General features: G+C 44.2%; 1 protein-coding gene across 4 annotated transcripts in view; it reads right to left on the bottom strand.

The window, feature by feature from the left end:
* MBOAT2 (membrane bound O-acyltransferase domain containing 2) overlaps positions 1–16,646 on the bottom strand; it is a 194,816-nt gene that overhangs the window by 149,939 nt on the left and 28,231 nt on the right. For 3 of the 4 annotated variants that reach the window (XM_085020012.1, XM_085020010.1, XM_085020009.1), the window contains exon 2: positions 4,394–4,629. The exons of the other annotated variant lie outside the window; for it this stretch is intronic. The gene's annotated coding sequence lies outside the window, so the exon portion shown is untranslated. The remainder of the gene's footprint in view (positions 1–4,393; positions 4,630–16,646) is intronic. 4 annotated transcript variants of the gene reach the window in all.

The raw sequence follows: 16,646 nt of genomic DNA, 5'->3' as shown, positions 1-16,646 counted from the left end.
TTTTAATATTTCTTGTATTTCTGCATTATCCAATCTCTGCAACAATTTATTAAGTTGTATTTTTATAGGTATAACATTTAATATGGTATTTGTACATAGTATTTGTATTTACTAATAAATTTAACCTTCTTCCTATCTGTAGTGGTATTCCTTTTTTCATTTCTAATTTTTTATGTGTTCTCCCTCTGTCTCTTTCTCCATATTAATCACACATCTCAGAACTTAACTTTCCCCCACTTACGCTTTTCTGAAAATTGAGATATAACTGCCATATAACATCATATTAGTTTTCACTGTACAAGATTTGCTATGTCTGTATTGTGAAATGATCACCACAGTAAGTTTAGTGAACATCCATCATCACACAGAGTTACAGTTTTTTCCCTTGTGCTAAGGACTTGTAAATTTTATTCTCTTAGCAACTTTCGAATATACAACACAGTACTGTTAGCTATGGTCACCATGCTGTACATCAGGCCCCCAGGACTTATTTATCTTATGACTTGAAGTTTGTACCTTTTGACTTCTTCACCCATTTTGCATAACTCCCAACCCCCACCTCTGGCAACCACCAATCTCTTATCCGTACCCATAAATTTAGGATTTTTTATATTTCACATTAAATTAGATAGTTAATATTTGTCTTTCTCTAAAAAGCTTAACTTTTAAATTGACCCTTAAAAACAGATTTTAATTTTATAATTATCTACTGTTTTTGTGTTTTTTTATTTTATTATATTCTTTTTTCTTTTTTGGTCATTTTATCTTTTTTTGGGGGGGGGGTTGCTGTGCCTGTGGCATATGGAGGTTCCCAGGCTAAGGGTCAAATAAGAGCTATAGCCACCAGCCTACACCACGGCAACTCAGGATCCGAGCCGCATCTCCGACCTACACCGCAGCTCACGGCAACGCCAGATCCCCAACCCACTGAGAGAGGCCAAGGATCAAACCTGCGTCCTCACAGATGCTAGTCAGGTTCGCCAAACACTGAGCCATGACGGGAACTTCTATTTTATTATGTTCTTATTATTAATGAATCTCTTCCTTATTTAGTTTTTTAGCTTCATTAATTGAGTGGCTGGTTTATTTATTTTCAGGATGTTAATTTTTCTCTGAGTACTCTTTGGTCACATTTCATAGATATTGAAATATAGTGTTTTCATAATCATTTATTGCTAAATAGTTTATCATTTCAATTTTGTTTTCTTCTTCCTTCTAAACCCTGCCAACCACTGGTCATTGTATTGTTTCCACAGTTTTGCCTTTCCAGGATGTTATGTAACTAGAACCATTCAGCCTTTTCAGACTGGCTTCTTCTACTTAGTACCATAACCTTAAACTTCCTCTATGGCTTTTCCTGGCTTGATAGTTCATTTCTTTTTAGCCCTGAATAATATTCCATTGGCTGGATGTACCACAGTTTATTTATCCCTTCACCTACTGAAGGACATATTGGTTGCTTCCACATTTGGGCGATTATGAGTACAGCTGCTGTAAATATTCTTGTGTGGGTTTTTTTGTGAACAGTTTTTATAATTTGGGTAGATCCCAATAAGCACAACTGCTGGAGTGTATAGGAGGTATGCCTAGTTTTGTAAGAAACTGCCAAACTATCTTCCAAAGTGGCTGTATAATTTTGCATTCTTATTCAGCAGTAAAGGAGGATTCCTGATATGGCACATCTTTGCCAACATTTGGTGTTGTCAGTGTTTTGTTTTTTGTTTTTTGAAATTTATTCTATATTTTATCCCATTTTGGATGGCTTTCATCTTTACTATTTAGTATTATCTACTACATTTCAATTTTTCTTTAAAAATTAGCATTATATTAAAATTGTGTATATTATGCAACTAAAATTTATAAAGAAGAAAGCCTTATATACCATTAAATATTTTATACAGCATAATAAGAATAACTTAACTGGTAAGAATAACAAAAATAATACACCCTCTGAAAATAAGTAAAATATAAAATGCATAAATTGGTTAAAAAACAGTGTAACTAGGAGTTCCTGTTGTGGCGCAGTGGTTGACGAATCTGACTAGGAACCATGAGGTTGCAGGTTCCATCCCTGGCCTTGCTCAGTGGGTTGCAGATCTGGTGTTGCCGTGAGCTGTGGTGTGGGTCGCAGACGCAGCTCAGATCCCGCACTGCTGTGGCTCTGGCGTAGGCTTGTGGCTACAGCTCCGATTCAACCCCTATCCTGGGAGCTCCATATGCTGTGGGAAGTAGCCCTAGAAAAGGCAAAAAGACAAAAACAAAACAAAAAAAACACTGTAACTATATAAATATGTCCTCACAATTTGTTACATCTTATTGATTCCTCAATATAGGCATTACGCCGTTCTAGGTGATGTGATAAACAAGACATTATAGACTTTACATTGTACCATGGAGAGAAATGGTTATTAATAATACAGTTGTAGAACCATAGTATTTAATTGTGCAGTTGCATTATTTAATTATAATTATCATAAATTCTTTGATGGAGAGGAAATCAGAATCAGTTTTAAGGAGATTTCAGCATTCCAAGAATGATGTCAAATGACCCCCTTCATGGTGGATTATGCACTTATTTACTATGAGATATATTTCTTCTCCAGAGACTCCTTGTGTGTGTATCAATTGTAGACTTTTGGTTTGCAGTTATTTTGAAGTTTTGATATAAGAGTCTATATGTATATGAGATTGTTTTAAGTTGTTGGTCTCTTAATTGCAAGTTCATCTCCAGTGTCCTGCATTTGTACCCACCTCTTCTCATGATTTCTGATTTTGGTGGTATAACTGTGCATGGATGATTTCATATCTTTACTGTATATATACCTTTACTGGTGAGCCTTGTCATTTGTGGAATTTTTATTTCCTGTTGCTGTCCTTTCTTTTCTGCCTAGAGAAGTTCCTTTAGTATTTGTTGTAAGGCTGGTTTAGTGTTGCTGAATTCTCTCAACTTTTGCTTATCTGTGAAGGTTTTGATTTCTCCTTCAAATATGAATGAGAGCCTTGCTGGGTACAGTAATCTTGGTTGGAGGTTTTTTCCTTTCATCACGTTAAGTATATCATGCCACTCCCTTCTGGCCTGCAGAATTTCTGCTGAAAAATCTGCTGATAACCTTATTGGGGTTCCCTTGTATGTGACTTGTTTCTTTTCCCTAGCTGCTTTCAAGATTTTCTCTGTCTTTAATTTTGGTTAGTTTGATTAATACGTGTGTCAGTGTATTCCCCCTTGGGTTTATTTTATATGGTACTCATTGTGCTTCCTGGATTTGAGTGAGTGGTTCCTTCCCCATGTTAGGGACGTTTTTGGCCCTGGCATAGGCCAGTGGCTACAGCTCCGACTGGACCCCTAGCCTGGGAACCTCTACATGCCATGGGAGTGGCCCAAGAAAATGGCAAAAAGACCAAAAAAAAAAAGTGGTGAAGTGGACATCCTTGTCTTATTCCTAATCTTAGTGGGAATACTTTCAACTTTTCACTGGTGAGAATGACATTAGCTGTGGGTTTTTCATATATGGCCTTTATTATGTTGAGGTAGGCTCCCTCTGTGCCCACTTTCTGGTCTTTATCAGAAATGGGTGTTAGATTTTTGTTAAAAGCTTTTTTTTTTTGCATCTATTGAGATGATCATTCAGTTTTTATTCTTCACTTTGTTAAGGCGGTATATCACACTGATTGATTTGCAGATATTGAAAAGGGACCCTACAACTTAAAATATATTTATCAACTATCAATTCTTCCTATCCCATCTTCTCCCACATTTTGATATTTTTTTAGGTATGAAGAAAAAATTAAATCTAGCAAGATATGATTCCACTCTTTCACCTAAGCAAGAACACATAAGCTTCATGTTAACTAATCTGTACAATATCCTTTTTGCAATGAAAGATTGCTTTTCTCTCTTTATTACTAGAGAAGAAATTGCTTACTTAATCAGAAGGTAAGTTAGAGACCCAAAAGGAATCTTTAAAATTAAATTTCAGAAACATTTTTTGAGGTCTGTTGAATCTAATTCCATCTCATTTTTGATTATTTTGATATCAAAAATATTAAATAAGAATGTACCATATAAAAACCTTGTAAGGTAAGAGTCTCATTTTAAAGATGGGAAAAATGACACCCTCTTACTTACAGAATTACAGTGGGTAAATGACAGAACTGGTGTTTAAACCCAGATCACACAGCTTTTCCCAGGATACCACCCTTCATACCTTCCTCCCACTCCCCTGTGTTAAATAACAGTGGTGAGAGTGGACATCCTTGTAACAGATGACTTCTGAGATGTAACACATTGCCAGGGGTCACCTCTGTGACTCCCCAGTAGCCCAAAGAGCGTGGAGATGACATCAGCCATGCACCTCCGTGGTTCTGGGAACTAGAGTAGGGGACTATAGTTTACCTTTTCTGTTGCTCACAAAATTATCACCGGCTGGAGGCTAACCTGCTTCCAATCCTGGTCTGCTTGCTGGTGTGCTGGGAGCTTAGCAGGGCAAGTTCTGACCGCAGGGGAGGCCAGCTGTGAGTGGAGGAATTTCTATCCAGGAGACAGACAGCATTCCACTTGCCGCAAAACGAGGCCACGTCTCCTCTCCTTTAGTCTGGGTCCCGCGTCTCTTTCTCAGCGGAATTCAAATCCTGAGTGGAAGAGAGCACTGCGGTATTTCTAGCCCCTAAATCCCCACCCCCACCCTAAAGCCCCACCATGTACAGAATCTCCCTGGCGCCACAAAAATGGAGCTACTGGCCCACACCTGACAGCTTTTTGCTGCAGAATTTCCATTCCCTCTGTCCCAAAGGACCGTCTGGGCTGAGTGAGAATTCAGGCTTCTTTTACACTAAAAGGGGAGGGACTAAAGTCAAGCACTTCCTGGTTCCGGCACCTCAGGCAGGGATGTGTTCACTTCTTCCTCCCTGCCCTCATTCCCCTCATTCACAGTGGGCCTGGTCAGGACATTGTGAGTTAAACAAAGGTATTTAGCTTAATGCTCATTATCGGGGAGGCAGGGTTCCCAGAGATGGGCCATGATGTATAATTAAACTTACAGGCAACATCCCTTTGATAATTAACTTGTAACAGAAGACGAAGTTTCTTCCCTACTATAGAAAGTGCTCAATAAACACATTCCAGTGAATGAATATAAGAGTTAGATTATATTCCCCTGGGTAAAAGCATAATTTTCTATTTGCATATAAGTTTTGTTTTTTTGTTTTGTCTTTTCTAGCACCACATCCGCGGTATATGGAGGTTTCCAGGCTAGGGGTTGAATCAGAGCTATAGCCGCCGGCCTACACCACAGCCACAGCAACACCAGATCCAAGCTGCATCTGCGACCTAAACCACAGCTCACAGCAACGCCAGGTCCTTAACCCACTGAGCGAGGCCAGAGATCGAACCTGAAACCTCATGGTTCCTAGTTGGATTCGTTAACCACCGGGCCACGATGGGAACTCCTTTTTTTTTTGTCTTTTCTAGGGCTGTGCCCGAGGCATATTTTTTTTCTTTTTTTAAGGCCACACCTGCATCATATGGAACTTCCTGGGCTAGGGGTCAAATTGGAGCTGCAGCTGCTGGCCTAACCCACAGCTGCAGCAATGGCAGATCCAAGCCACATCTGCAACCTATGCTGCAGCCTGCGACAATGCCAGGTCCTTAACCCATTTAGAGAGGCCAGGGATCAAACCTGCATGCTCACAGAGACTATATCGGGTTCCTAACCCCCTGAGCCAGGATGAAACTCCGGGGTCTAAGTTTTAAAGGTGGCTCACCAGTCAGTAGTGAATCAGAAGATGTTTTTTCTGCTTCTCCCTCGGAGCACAAACAAGCCAAAGATGTGTTTTCTGACTGCAAGATCTATAGCTCTATTCAAATACGTAAGAAAGATTTTAACGACTGATGATTTGTGAGTGTACACGACAAATGCCACATCAGTTGTGCTTATACGAAGTGCCATAGATCATCAAGAGAAGGTGGTCTCAGATTTCCCAGGTGGCCTAGTCCTTAAGGACCTGGCGGTGTTACAGCTCTGGCTCAGGTCACTTCTATGGCTCGTGTTCAGTCTTTGGCGTGGCCGGGGTGAGGGGCGGGGAGGGGGTGAGAAGGGCTGTCTCTGGCGTGAAAGGGAGCTTTGAAATAAGCGGGCTTTGAAAGACGGCTGGGATTTAAAGGGAGAGAGATACGAAGATGATATTTAAGTGAGCAGAGCTGTTGCCAGGGAATGAATGGGATGCGTTTAAGAACACAAAGCATGCCAGGCTGTTTGGGAAATTTTTTTTTCCCCAAACAATTTCGATCAAGAAACAATAAGAAATAAAGGTGAAAAGGTAAGAGAAGTCTCGATTATACAGAGCTTTGAGTGCAGTTCGTAGAAATTTGGACTTCGTTTTATACAAAATAAGCATGTATAGGTATAACATTTAAAAACTGTGAGTCGCTTTATTGTACAATACAGTGTACCTGTAGGATACTGCACAGCAACTGTCCTTCAATTTAAATAAATAAATAAGAAATAAGCAGGTACATCAGTTATGATTCCTCTGCATGGAACATAATAAATTCAAGCTCGTTTAAAAGGCAAAAGGAATTTTTTGTAGAATTTGGGCTGTCTTGCACATGGTAATTACTTTGTGTGTAGCTGTTACATTGAATTGAAGTTTTACAATAAGCTCCCTTTGGAGTTCCCGTCATGGCACAGTGGTTAATGAATCCAACTAGGAACCATGAGGTTGCGGGTTCAATCCCTGCCCTTGCTCAGTGGGTTAACGATCCGGCGTTGCCGTGAGCTGTGGTGTAGGTTGCAGACGTGGCTCAGATCCCGCGCTGCTGTGGCTCTGGCGTAGGCCGGCGGCTACAGCTCCACTTGGACCCCTAGCCTGGGAACCTCCATATGCTGAGGGTACAGCCCTAAAAAGCAAAAAAAAAAAAAAAAAAAAAAATATATATATATATATATATATATATATGGGAAAAATAAAAAGAACAAGAGATAAGAGAATGATTGTAAGGACAGCTGTTTATTAGGTGATCTTGTTCTCAGTAAGAGAGAACTTGAGGTCATCCTAATTCAGTAATCTTTCACAGAGCTCCCAGGCAGCAGAGCAGGTTAAGGTCCCACACTGTCACTGCAGCAGCTTGGGTTTCTACTGTGGCATGGATTTGATGCCTGGCCCAGGAACTTCCACATGCCGTGGGCTCAGCCAAATAATAATCATCTTTTACTCCACACCTCATTCCTTGAGATACCCTGTCATTCCCAAAAGGCATGTTTATGATAAAGAACTGACACTTTCTGGCTGTTTTCTCTCTCTGCCTCTTCTGCAACCAGACACAGAAGGCTTCCCATCAAAGGAAGACATTCTCATAAAAGGAGCTTTTTCCTTTCCTCTCCATACTCTCATACTCTCATCGAGCACACAAAATACTTTAATCCTATCTGTGCAAAGCAGGACAAAGTCAGGTAATGCTATTTCTTTTTTAAAAACAGGGGAATGAACAATTCATTGTGTGATGACGGTCCTAATTTTTATAGTTCATTTTTCTTGGTCGTACAACTCAATCTTATTTTATTTTGAGAATTAATTCAGAGGGCAAACTTCACTCAGCCTGCTCATATTAGAATAAGCAGCTGTGAAAGCAAGATTTGTTTTAAAAGCTGAGTACAGGTCAGACAAAACCAACATTACTTCATTTGTTCAAAGAAGATAAAAAACAAATTAAAAGGAACATTAAGATCAGAGAGGGAAGCGGTCTGGGAAATGTAAACGAGCAAATATTCTCATATCTTTTTTTTCTAAGAAGTTCTTGCATGGCTTTATAGGAAGAAAAACTTAATGTAACATTAAACTACAATTACTATTGTTCCAATTTTATTTAAATTATTCCAATCTCATTTCGAATTCTTTTATGTGCAATTATAAACTTTACATTGTTATAAGTAAGATATACCTAATACGTTGTGTTCTGGGGTTTGTTTGTTTTTTATTTTATATAACCATGTCCATGTATGGACATTAATGAGCACACTTGTCATTGTAACCTCCTTACAGCATCCTATCGTGTTGCTCTAACGGCTTCGCACTCGGGGGCTAGAGGGGGGGTTAGAGGGCTTTAACAGCATCGCAAGGCTTTTCGCCAACTACAGACTGACTTCGCATGCGTAGAGCAGCCAAGAGGAGCAGTGCAAAGAGCGAGCAAGGCGGGTCCTTCTGTGAACATCTCCTTACGGTTGTTTTTCTTTACCAAAAACCCACTGAGGCAAGGAACTCATTCACTCCAGAGTGACAGAGCAGCAGGCGGAAGAGAGCTGTGTGCCAGTTACTGAGTCTTTGTTTGCAGGGGAGGGATTTGGCTGCGCCCGCATCATGTGGAAGTCCCCAGACCAGGGATGGGCCCCCCACACAGCCGCAACCTGTGCCACAGGGGTGGCAAGGCCAGACCCTTAACCTGCTGCTCCACATGGGACCTTCCCAAGTTACTGTCTATTAGCATGAAAGTCACGCTCTCCTGCTCTGCGATGCGGGAGCTGGGACTCTGAGAACCACATTTCCGCTTTGCCGGCAGCTCCACATCTGGCTCCGCCAACAGAGGCACTAGGGGAAGTCTTCAACCCTGGAAGGGAAGAAGGAATTTGTTTCTTCCTACTTGCTTTCTGGTGACTTCCTGTCTACTTCCTGGTGACTCCTGTCTACTGCGTGCGACTTCCTATCTGCCTGCTGTTGCTCGTCCTCGCCCTGGCAGCTGCAGTCCCCTCCCGAAGTGTCTGAATCCAGCTCAGAGCTGGGCTCCGAATGCCAGTGAAGGGCACAGGCTGCCTGTCCACGAAGTGCGTGTGAGGAGGCTGGTTCTGGGAGTGTCAGGGAGAAAGCTGGAGAGGGAGCACTCACTACCTCGGAGGTGCAAAGCTACTGCTGGGGAAAACCCACAGGAAGGCCCCACCCCGTCCTCTCCCTTTCCATCTCTCCGTCTGCCTCCTATTCATAAAATCTAACATGGAGCCATCTGGCCAAGGGAGATGTTTTTCCCAGAGTCTCAGCCCCATCTCCCTGAGCAGCACAAAGAAAAGTCAATTCAGAGCTGAGAGACAATGGCTTACTAACTGGTGCAAGCATCATATTAAATGGGAGAGCGATAGGCCATATCTTGGCTTTGTTCCTACCTTTAAAAAAAGAGTGATGCTATTTTTTCCATTAACTATTGTGCTAAATCCATTTTAAACATGTACTCTTTACCACATAAAGAAATGCATATTCCTTGCAACTATCCATTGTTTTTGGGTATTTATGTTTAGTCAGGAAGACGTTGCTTTTCTTTTTTTCCTGCACTCACAGTATCCATACGGAAGTTCCCTGGCCAGGGATTGAACCTGCGCCTGAGCAGTGACCCAAGGTACTGTAGAGATAGCACTGGGTCTTTAACCCACAGTACCACTGTGAGAATTCCAAGAAAACATTGTTCTTGACATCTGTCATATTTTGCTGGTTATATGTTGGAGTGTCTGTAATGGCTCAGTGGCTAACAACCCCTACTAGCATCCATGAGGACGTGGCTTTGATCCCTGGACTCGCTTAGTGGGTTAAGAATCCGGTGTTGCTGTGAGCTGTGGTGTAGGTCGCAGATGTGGCTCGGATGTGGCGTTGCTGTGGCTGTGGAGTAGGCTGGCAGCTGTAACTGATTCAACCCCTCACCTGGGAGCCTCCATATGCCGTGGGTGTGGCCCTAAAAAAAAAAAAAAAGTTGTGTGTTTTTATTATTTTTTGTGTTGATATTATAGGTTTACAGTTGACTTTACAAATGTCATTTTAGTCATGTGGAAGTAAGCCGTCATGGTCATCCTGCAGTAACGGGATGTGAAATTTGGTGTGGGTGTTGAGACTGAGGACACCACACATACACCAAGGAGTATTTAAAGATGGGTAACTCACATAATGAGACTTGGGGGGAAGAGCAGGCTCCCAAGACAGTACAAAAAATGGCTTGAGAGAAAGGAGAGGAAACCAGGGCGGCTTTTCTTGTGGTTTAAGGTGGGGCCTGTGGTGGGGGTATCTACACATGGGCTGGGACTTGCGTGGTTTGAACTTCCTTCTGGTGCCAAAGGAGGGAACACCCAGGCTTGCTTATCAGCTTGTCCAAATGGGGGGCAGAATGAGAAGAGAGAGGGGTGGGACTTGAAACCTGCCAACAGTCAAACATCAAACATGAAGCCATATCAACCAATGGAACAAATAGAGAGCCCAGAAACCAACCCACACACTGGCAACAAACTGATGTTTGAAAAGGGAGGGTCAGACTACACAGAGGGGAAAGTGGTCTCTTCACTGAGCGGTGCTGGGCAACCTGGACACCCATGTGCAAAAGGATGAAGTCAGGTCTCTGCCCTACACCACACACAAAATCAACTCAAAATGGACTAAAGACTTAAACACGAGGCCTGGAACTATAAAACTGCCAGAAGAAAACAGGGAAAAAACTTCTTGACCTGGACCTTGGCAGTGACTTCTTGGATCTGACACCAAAAGCACAGGCAACGAAAGCAAAAATAGACAAACAGGACTGTATCAAACTAAACAGCATCTTCACAGCAAAGGAAACAATGAGCAAAGTGACAAAAACACAGACTAGGAGAAAATAATTGCAATATATTTTATGTTTTATATATCTGATAAAGGGTTTTATATGTGTATATATATATATATAAGGAACTCCTACAATTCAATAGCAAAAGAAACCCACAAACAAAAAACCAAGCAAACAAGCTGAGTAAAAAATGGACAAAGGACCTGAACAGACATTCCCCCGAAAAAGACGTGCCAGTGGCCAAGTGTGTGTGAGCTGCTACTCGACAACACTGAACATCAGGGAGATGCAAACTAAAGTGCAGTGAAGTACACCTCACACTGCGTAAGATGGCCAGTAGCAAAAAACATAATATAGGGTTCCCTGGTGGCCTAGCAGCTTAAGGATCTAGCATTATCAGTGCTGTAGCTCAGGTTGCTACTCTGGGGCAGGTTCGATTCCTGGCCTGGGAAATTATGCATGCCACCAGCACAGCCAAAACAAAAAACCAACAAACCAACAAACAAAACCATACATATAACAAGTGTTGATGGGAATGTGGTAAAAAGGAAACTCCACATTGTTAGCGAAAAGTAAACTGGTACAGCCACCATGGAAAACAGTATGAAGTTTCCTCAAAAATTTTACAAACAAAGCAGTTCCCTTTGTAGGTCAGCGGTAACAAACCTGAATAGGACCCATGAGGACGTGGATTCAATCCCTAGCCTCTCCCAGTGGGTTAAGGATCCAGCATTGCCGTGAGCTGTGCTGTAGGCCGCACGGGAGGCTGGGCAGGAGGGTGGTGTGGCTCAAACAGTACACAGGTTCACACTTGCAAAAACTGAGTCAGGAGTTCCCATGGTGGCTCAGCAGTAATGAAACCAACTAGTATACATGGGGACTCAGGTTCGATCCCTGGCCTCGCTCAGTGGGTTAAGGACCTGGCGTTGCCATGAGCTGTGGTGTAGGTTGCAGACACGGCTCGGATCTGGCATTTCTGTGGCTGTGGTGTAGGCCGGCAGCTACAGCTCCGATTCGACCCCTAGCCTGGGAACTTCCATATGCTGCAGGTGGGGCCCTTAAAAGCAATTAATTAATCAAAAATAAAATGTAAAAATTGAGTCAGACTATGCCATAACTCTCACATGTTATGGGCTTGAATTGTGGCCCTTGAGTTTCATAGGCTAAAGTCCTGAACATAGAACCTCAGAATATGACCCTATTTGGAGACATGGTCTTTATTTAAAGAGGTAATTCGTTTGGGGGGCTTTTTTGTTCATTTTTCTGCTTGTTTGTTTGTTTGTGGTTGCCCCTAAAGCACTTGGAAGTTCTCAGGCCAAGGTCAAATCTATGCCACAGCAGTGACTTGAGCCAGTGCAGTGACGCCCCATTCTTAATCCACTGCGCCACCAGGGAATTGCAAGAGGTCCTGGGGTGGGCCCTGGTCCAAGATATAACTAGTGTCCCTGAAAGAAGAGGAGATTAGGATGCAGATGTGACAGAAGGAAGACCAAGGGAAGACACAGGGACAAGACAGCCATGTACAAACCAAGGAGAGGGGCCTCTTCGAAGAAAGCAATCCTGCCAGCACCCTGACCTTGGACTTGTGACCTCCGGAACAGGGAGGAACTGCGTTTCTATTGCTTAGGCCTCCCGGTCTGCGGTCCTGTTTTATGGCAGCCCTAGCAAACGAATACACTTGGTTGTAATAAAGGCACTTTGCTGCATCATTAAGTTTAAGATGCAATAAACTGGATGAACTTGAGCGTCCTAAAATTATACTCTGAATATGAGTATGTCCGACGTCTGAGTTCCCGTGGGGAATAAGACAACAGAATAAAGGCCCCGCCCAGGGAAGAGCGGTGACAGCTTAGAGGAAAGGTCCTCAGCAGCGCGGTACATGGCTTTGTTTGGGGCCAGAAAAGCCCTTAAGCCTCAGTTTGCTGAGCTTCTCTTCCTTGTGTGGAGAGAAGTGGAGTGGATTTCTTGATCAGGTTTTGACCACTGGGAATATTTGCTTTCTCTGGTTTGCTTAAGTGGTACATCTGAGAGCAGCAGTATAAAGAAAGAACGACCTTTAGCTGGGGAGTTCTCTTGTGACGTCACTGCAGCAGCCCTGGTCCATATGCTGCGGTGTGGGTTCAACCCCTGGCCTGGGAACTTCCACATGCCAGGCGTGCAAAAACAAACAAGAAACCCCCCCAAACCAATCTTTGGCTGGGAAGTGTTGCGCGCGCCTGAGTGCACCGAGCGCATGCCCTGTACCCCTGGCAGAACCCGGCCCCGTGTCTGTCCTTTGCAGCTGCATCTGGGAATCGCTGCAGAGGCTGAGATTCTCTGTTAAGACAAGCAGGGATCTCTTAGCACCAGCACTGGATGATCTTTTCCAGAGAGAACTTCTCTTGGGGACAGAATTCCTGGAAAACCAGAATAAGATACCAGTCACTTCCATCTCGGGGGACACTCTGCTCTAAGCGACGCCAGTGATTTAATCTCGCTGAACTCAGCTCCTCCGTGCCCACGAGGCGGTGGGCCAAACAGGGCAATGGGTAGGAGGGCAGGCTCTGAGGTCTGACTGACCTTTTTCGGAATCTTGGCTCTTCCTAATAAGGTCGTGCTCTTACACAAGTTTTAACTCAGAATCTGCTGCCAGGTCTATAAACGGTGACAATAAGAGGGCTCACATAGTCATCTGCGTAGGAGCACATAAAACACGTGGGCATGGAAAACAGTAAATGCTATTTATGATGGTGGGCTCCTCCGAAAGCGAAGTAACAGCATGAAGCCAAGCTCTCGTGGCTCCTCTTTCTTAGCAGTCGCGGTCCGAGATGGGTTAGCAGCACCCTCCTCCCGGTCGTTGGCCGAAGAAGAGGACAGGGACCGGCCGGCCATGCTCGCCAGGACCCATGCTTTGTATACAGCCTCATGCAGCGAGCGTCCAGCTCCAGCCGGGGGAAACCGCGGAGAGAGTGGGGGCCAAGCGCCCTCCTTGCCCGCAGGTGCAGGTACCTCCACACCGCCCGCCAGAACGCCCTGCCTTTAGTATCAGGGCACTGACTCTGGATGCAGGAAATCAGCTGACACAATTCTGCAAGGGAAATTAATTTCTCAGTCTAGCCCTCCACCCTCTCGGAACAATGGCTCTGCTTTCCTCTGTCCCTTGTAGAAAGACGCCTCTCAAAAGCCTCACATAAACGGGCTTTCACATCAGGAACACCTTCATTAATAATTTCTTAATTGCAGTGTCTTGTTTCTTCGATACCAATGTGATTGCTGTGTTGGGTCTTCTTTAATTATCTAGGGCGGTTCACTTTACTGCATCCTTATCATCTGTTCATATAATTTAGCTGTAAGTGGGGCCTCTCTGGTATATTGTCGGCCCAACTGTGTCTTTGCTGCAGTTGTTCTGCTCTTGACAACTGCCCCCCCCCCCATGGCTTCTGTTTCTCTTGAGAATGTTTATCATGCTGCACAGACTCTCAGAGATACAGAGCTTTCCTTTTCAACAGTCTTTTCTCTTTTATAAAAGCTGTTGGTATCAGTTCATTCAAGACTCCTTTAGGAGTTCCTGTTGTGGCTCAGTGCTTAACAAATCTGACTAGGAACCATGAGGTTGGGGGTTCGATGCCTGGCATTGCTCAGTGGTTAAGGATCCATCATTGCCGTGAGCTGTGGTGTAGGTCATGGATGCGGCTCGGATCTGGTATTGCTGTGGCTGTGGTGTAGGCCGGCAGTTACAGGTCCGATTAGATCCCTAGCCTGGGAACCTCCATGTGCCGTAGGTGCAACCCTAGGAAAGACAAAAAAAAAAAAAAAAAAAAAAAAAAAGACTCCTTTAAACAGTTCCATTGCCTCTGCAACTGTAGGTGTGTTGTCAGGGTTGATTTTCACTGTTTTGAATAGTTTCATTGAGGTTTTCTTTGATATATTTTCTTTGGTGTGGTTGCATTTTTTTTTTTTTAGGCCACTCTCACAGCACATGGAATTTCCCAGGCCAGGGATAGAACCAGCACCACAACAGGGACCCGAGCTGCTGCAGTGACAACGCCAGATCCTTAACCCACTGTGCCGCAACGGAACTCCTGGATGTGCTTCTATCTTTGCAGCAAATGTTCTGTCATTTACTGTGGTTAAAGGAGTCTGTTTCCACCACATGTCTAGCCCACTGCGCACTGCCAGAGCTGACCATGACCTTCTCCCGTTAGGTCTATTTAAACAAGACAGTTCTGGTTTTCTCACTCAGGCAGCAAAGCACTCAACTCATTATAAATATATTTTGTCTAATTTAATCTTTACCTTGGTAACATTTCCTAAATAGTTCACTTACTCAATTTTCTAATGATATTAGAGAAAGAATTGAAAGAAGAATGTCGTCTGGAGTTCCCTGGTGGTCCAGTGGTTATGAGTATGTGCTTTTACCGCTGTGGCCTGGGTTCAATCCCTGGTCTGGGAATTGAGATCCCACATCAAGCCTCTGCACACTGCAGACAAAAGTAAAATAAAATAAAGAAGAATGTTACACACTGACAACATTATTTGGAGACAGTCGTTCTTATTATCATTTGGAATTCTTTGCCAGAAGGAAATTGGAAGCTAAGAGTCGGTGACAAAAGGGATGGGACATTATTGAGAAGGGAATCCATGTTTGAGGCGGATGCCATGATGGATGGTCCTTCGCGTTCACCCAGCATGAGGAGTCGGCGTTCTCTAAGGTACGCAGAATCACCAACTCCATTGCAATGCGATTCTTTTTGGCAATACAGCTTCTCCATCACCATGATGGTGTTATTATTTTTTTTTTCTTTTTAGGGTCGCACCTAGGGGTCAAATCAGAGCTTTGCAGCTGCCAGCTGACACCAAAGCCACAGCAACTGCCAGATATGAGCCCTGTCTATGACCTACACTGCAGCTCACGGCAACACTGGATCCTCAACCCCTGAGTGAGGCCAGGTCAGGTTCGTTACTGCTGAGCCATAACGGAAACTCCCACAGTGGTGTTATTTCTACGCAAATACCTGCAAGGCAGAATAACCACATAGGGAAACACCAGGTTTTAAGTTACAGTATCTCAGGATCAAAGTAAACCTATTCTAATATTTTTACCACTTTAAAAACAAACAAAAAATTCTGTGTTCGTACCTCTCTTGGTCTACGTCAAATCCCCTGCTGCTCAACTGCTTTGCTCCGGCTTTGACCAGCTGCACACAGGTGAGCCTGAGAGAGCTCACCTGAGGCCCATACATCTGCCTCCCCTGCCCGTGAGCCTCTCTACACTTGGGCACCACAACCCAAAGCGTGGGGCTCAACACCCCACTGGACCAGGCAGTGTGGGAGCTGGTGGCAAAGGGTTCCTCCCTTGGAACCCAGCACAGAGCCCTGAGATGCGGGTCTGAAGGCTTCCATGACGCTCCCATGCCATGATGCCAGGCGACCAAGCTGGGCACCTCCAACAGTAGCTGTTGGGGAAGTATAATTAGAAACAAAATCCTCTCCGACCCCAAGTCCTTCTACCGCGGTGGTGGCGGAAGAAGAGAACATTTTTATGGTTGAACGGGCACGAGACCCGAGCCCGACACGCACCCAGGCCACCTGCGGACCGCGGAGAGAGAAGGCACCTCCGGGCCCCACGCAGCCAGGCAGACGCAGCCCATCCCATGCCTGTCCTCAAGGGCGAGGGCCTGACAGTGCCATCTGTCCCATGCAGTTCATCTCAACTTCACCAGGTAGTTGGGGTTATCCAATGGAAAAACAAACATCTTTGTGACACTGGGGTAAAGCATCCAGCAAATTCCTTCCCTTCCCACAGGAATTAGGCTGTGGGGGAACTATCTCTTTTTCTCCCCGCCTCAGATTCTTATTGCTTGTTTGATTTCCTTAATTTTGCAAGGAATTTTTATTTACCTCTTTTTTGTTTTTTGTTTTTTGTCTTTTTGCCATTTCTTGGGCTGCTCCCGCAGCATATGGAGGTTCCCAGGCTAGGGGTCGAATGGGAGCTGTAGCCACCAGCCTATACCACAGCCACAGCAACGCCGGATCCGAGCCACATCTGCAACCTACACCACAGCTCACTCCAACTCCGGATCCCCAACCCACTGAGCAAGGC

Source organism: Sus scrofa, chromosome 3 (genome assembly GCF_054392235.1).
Source record: "Sus scrofa isolate SSC_HxYL_T2T_F1_AM1 chromosome 3, Sscrofa_HxYL_maternal_Yorkshire_Landrace_v2.0, whole genome shotgun sequence".
NCBI classification, from domain to species: domain Eukaryota; kingdom Metazoa; phylum Chordata; class Mammalia; order Artiodactyla; family Suidae; genus Sus; species Sus scrofa.
This window is presented reverse-complemented; position numbering and strand designations above follow the sequence as displayed.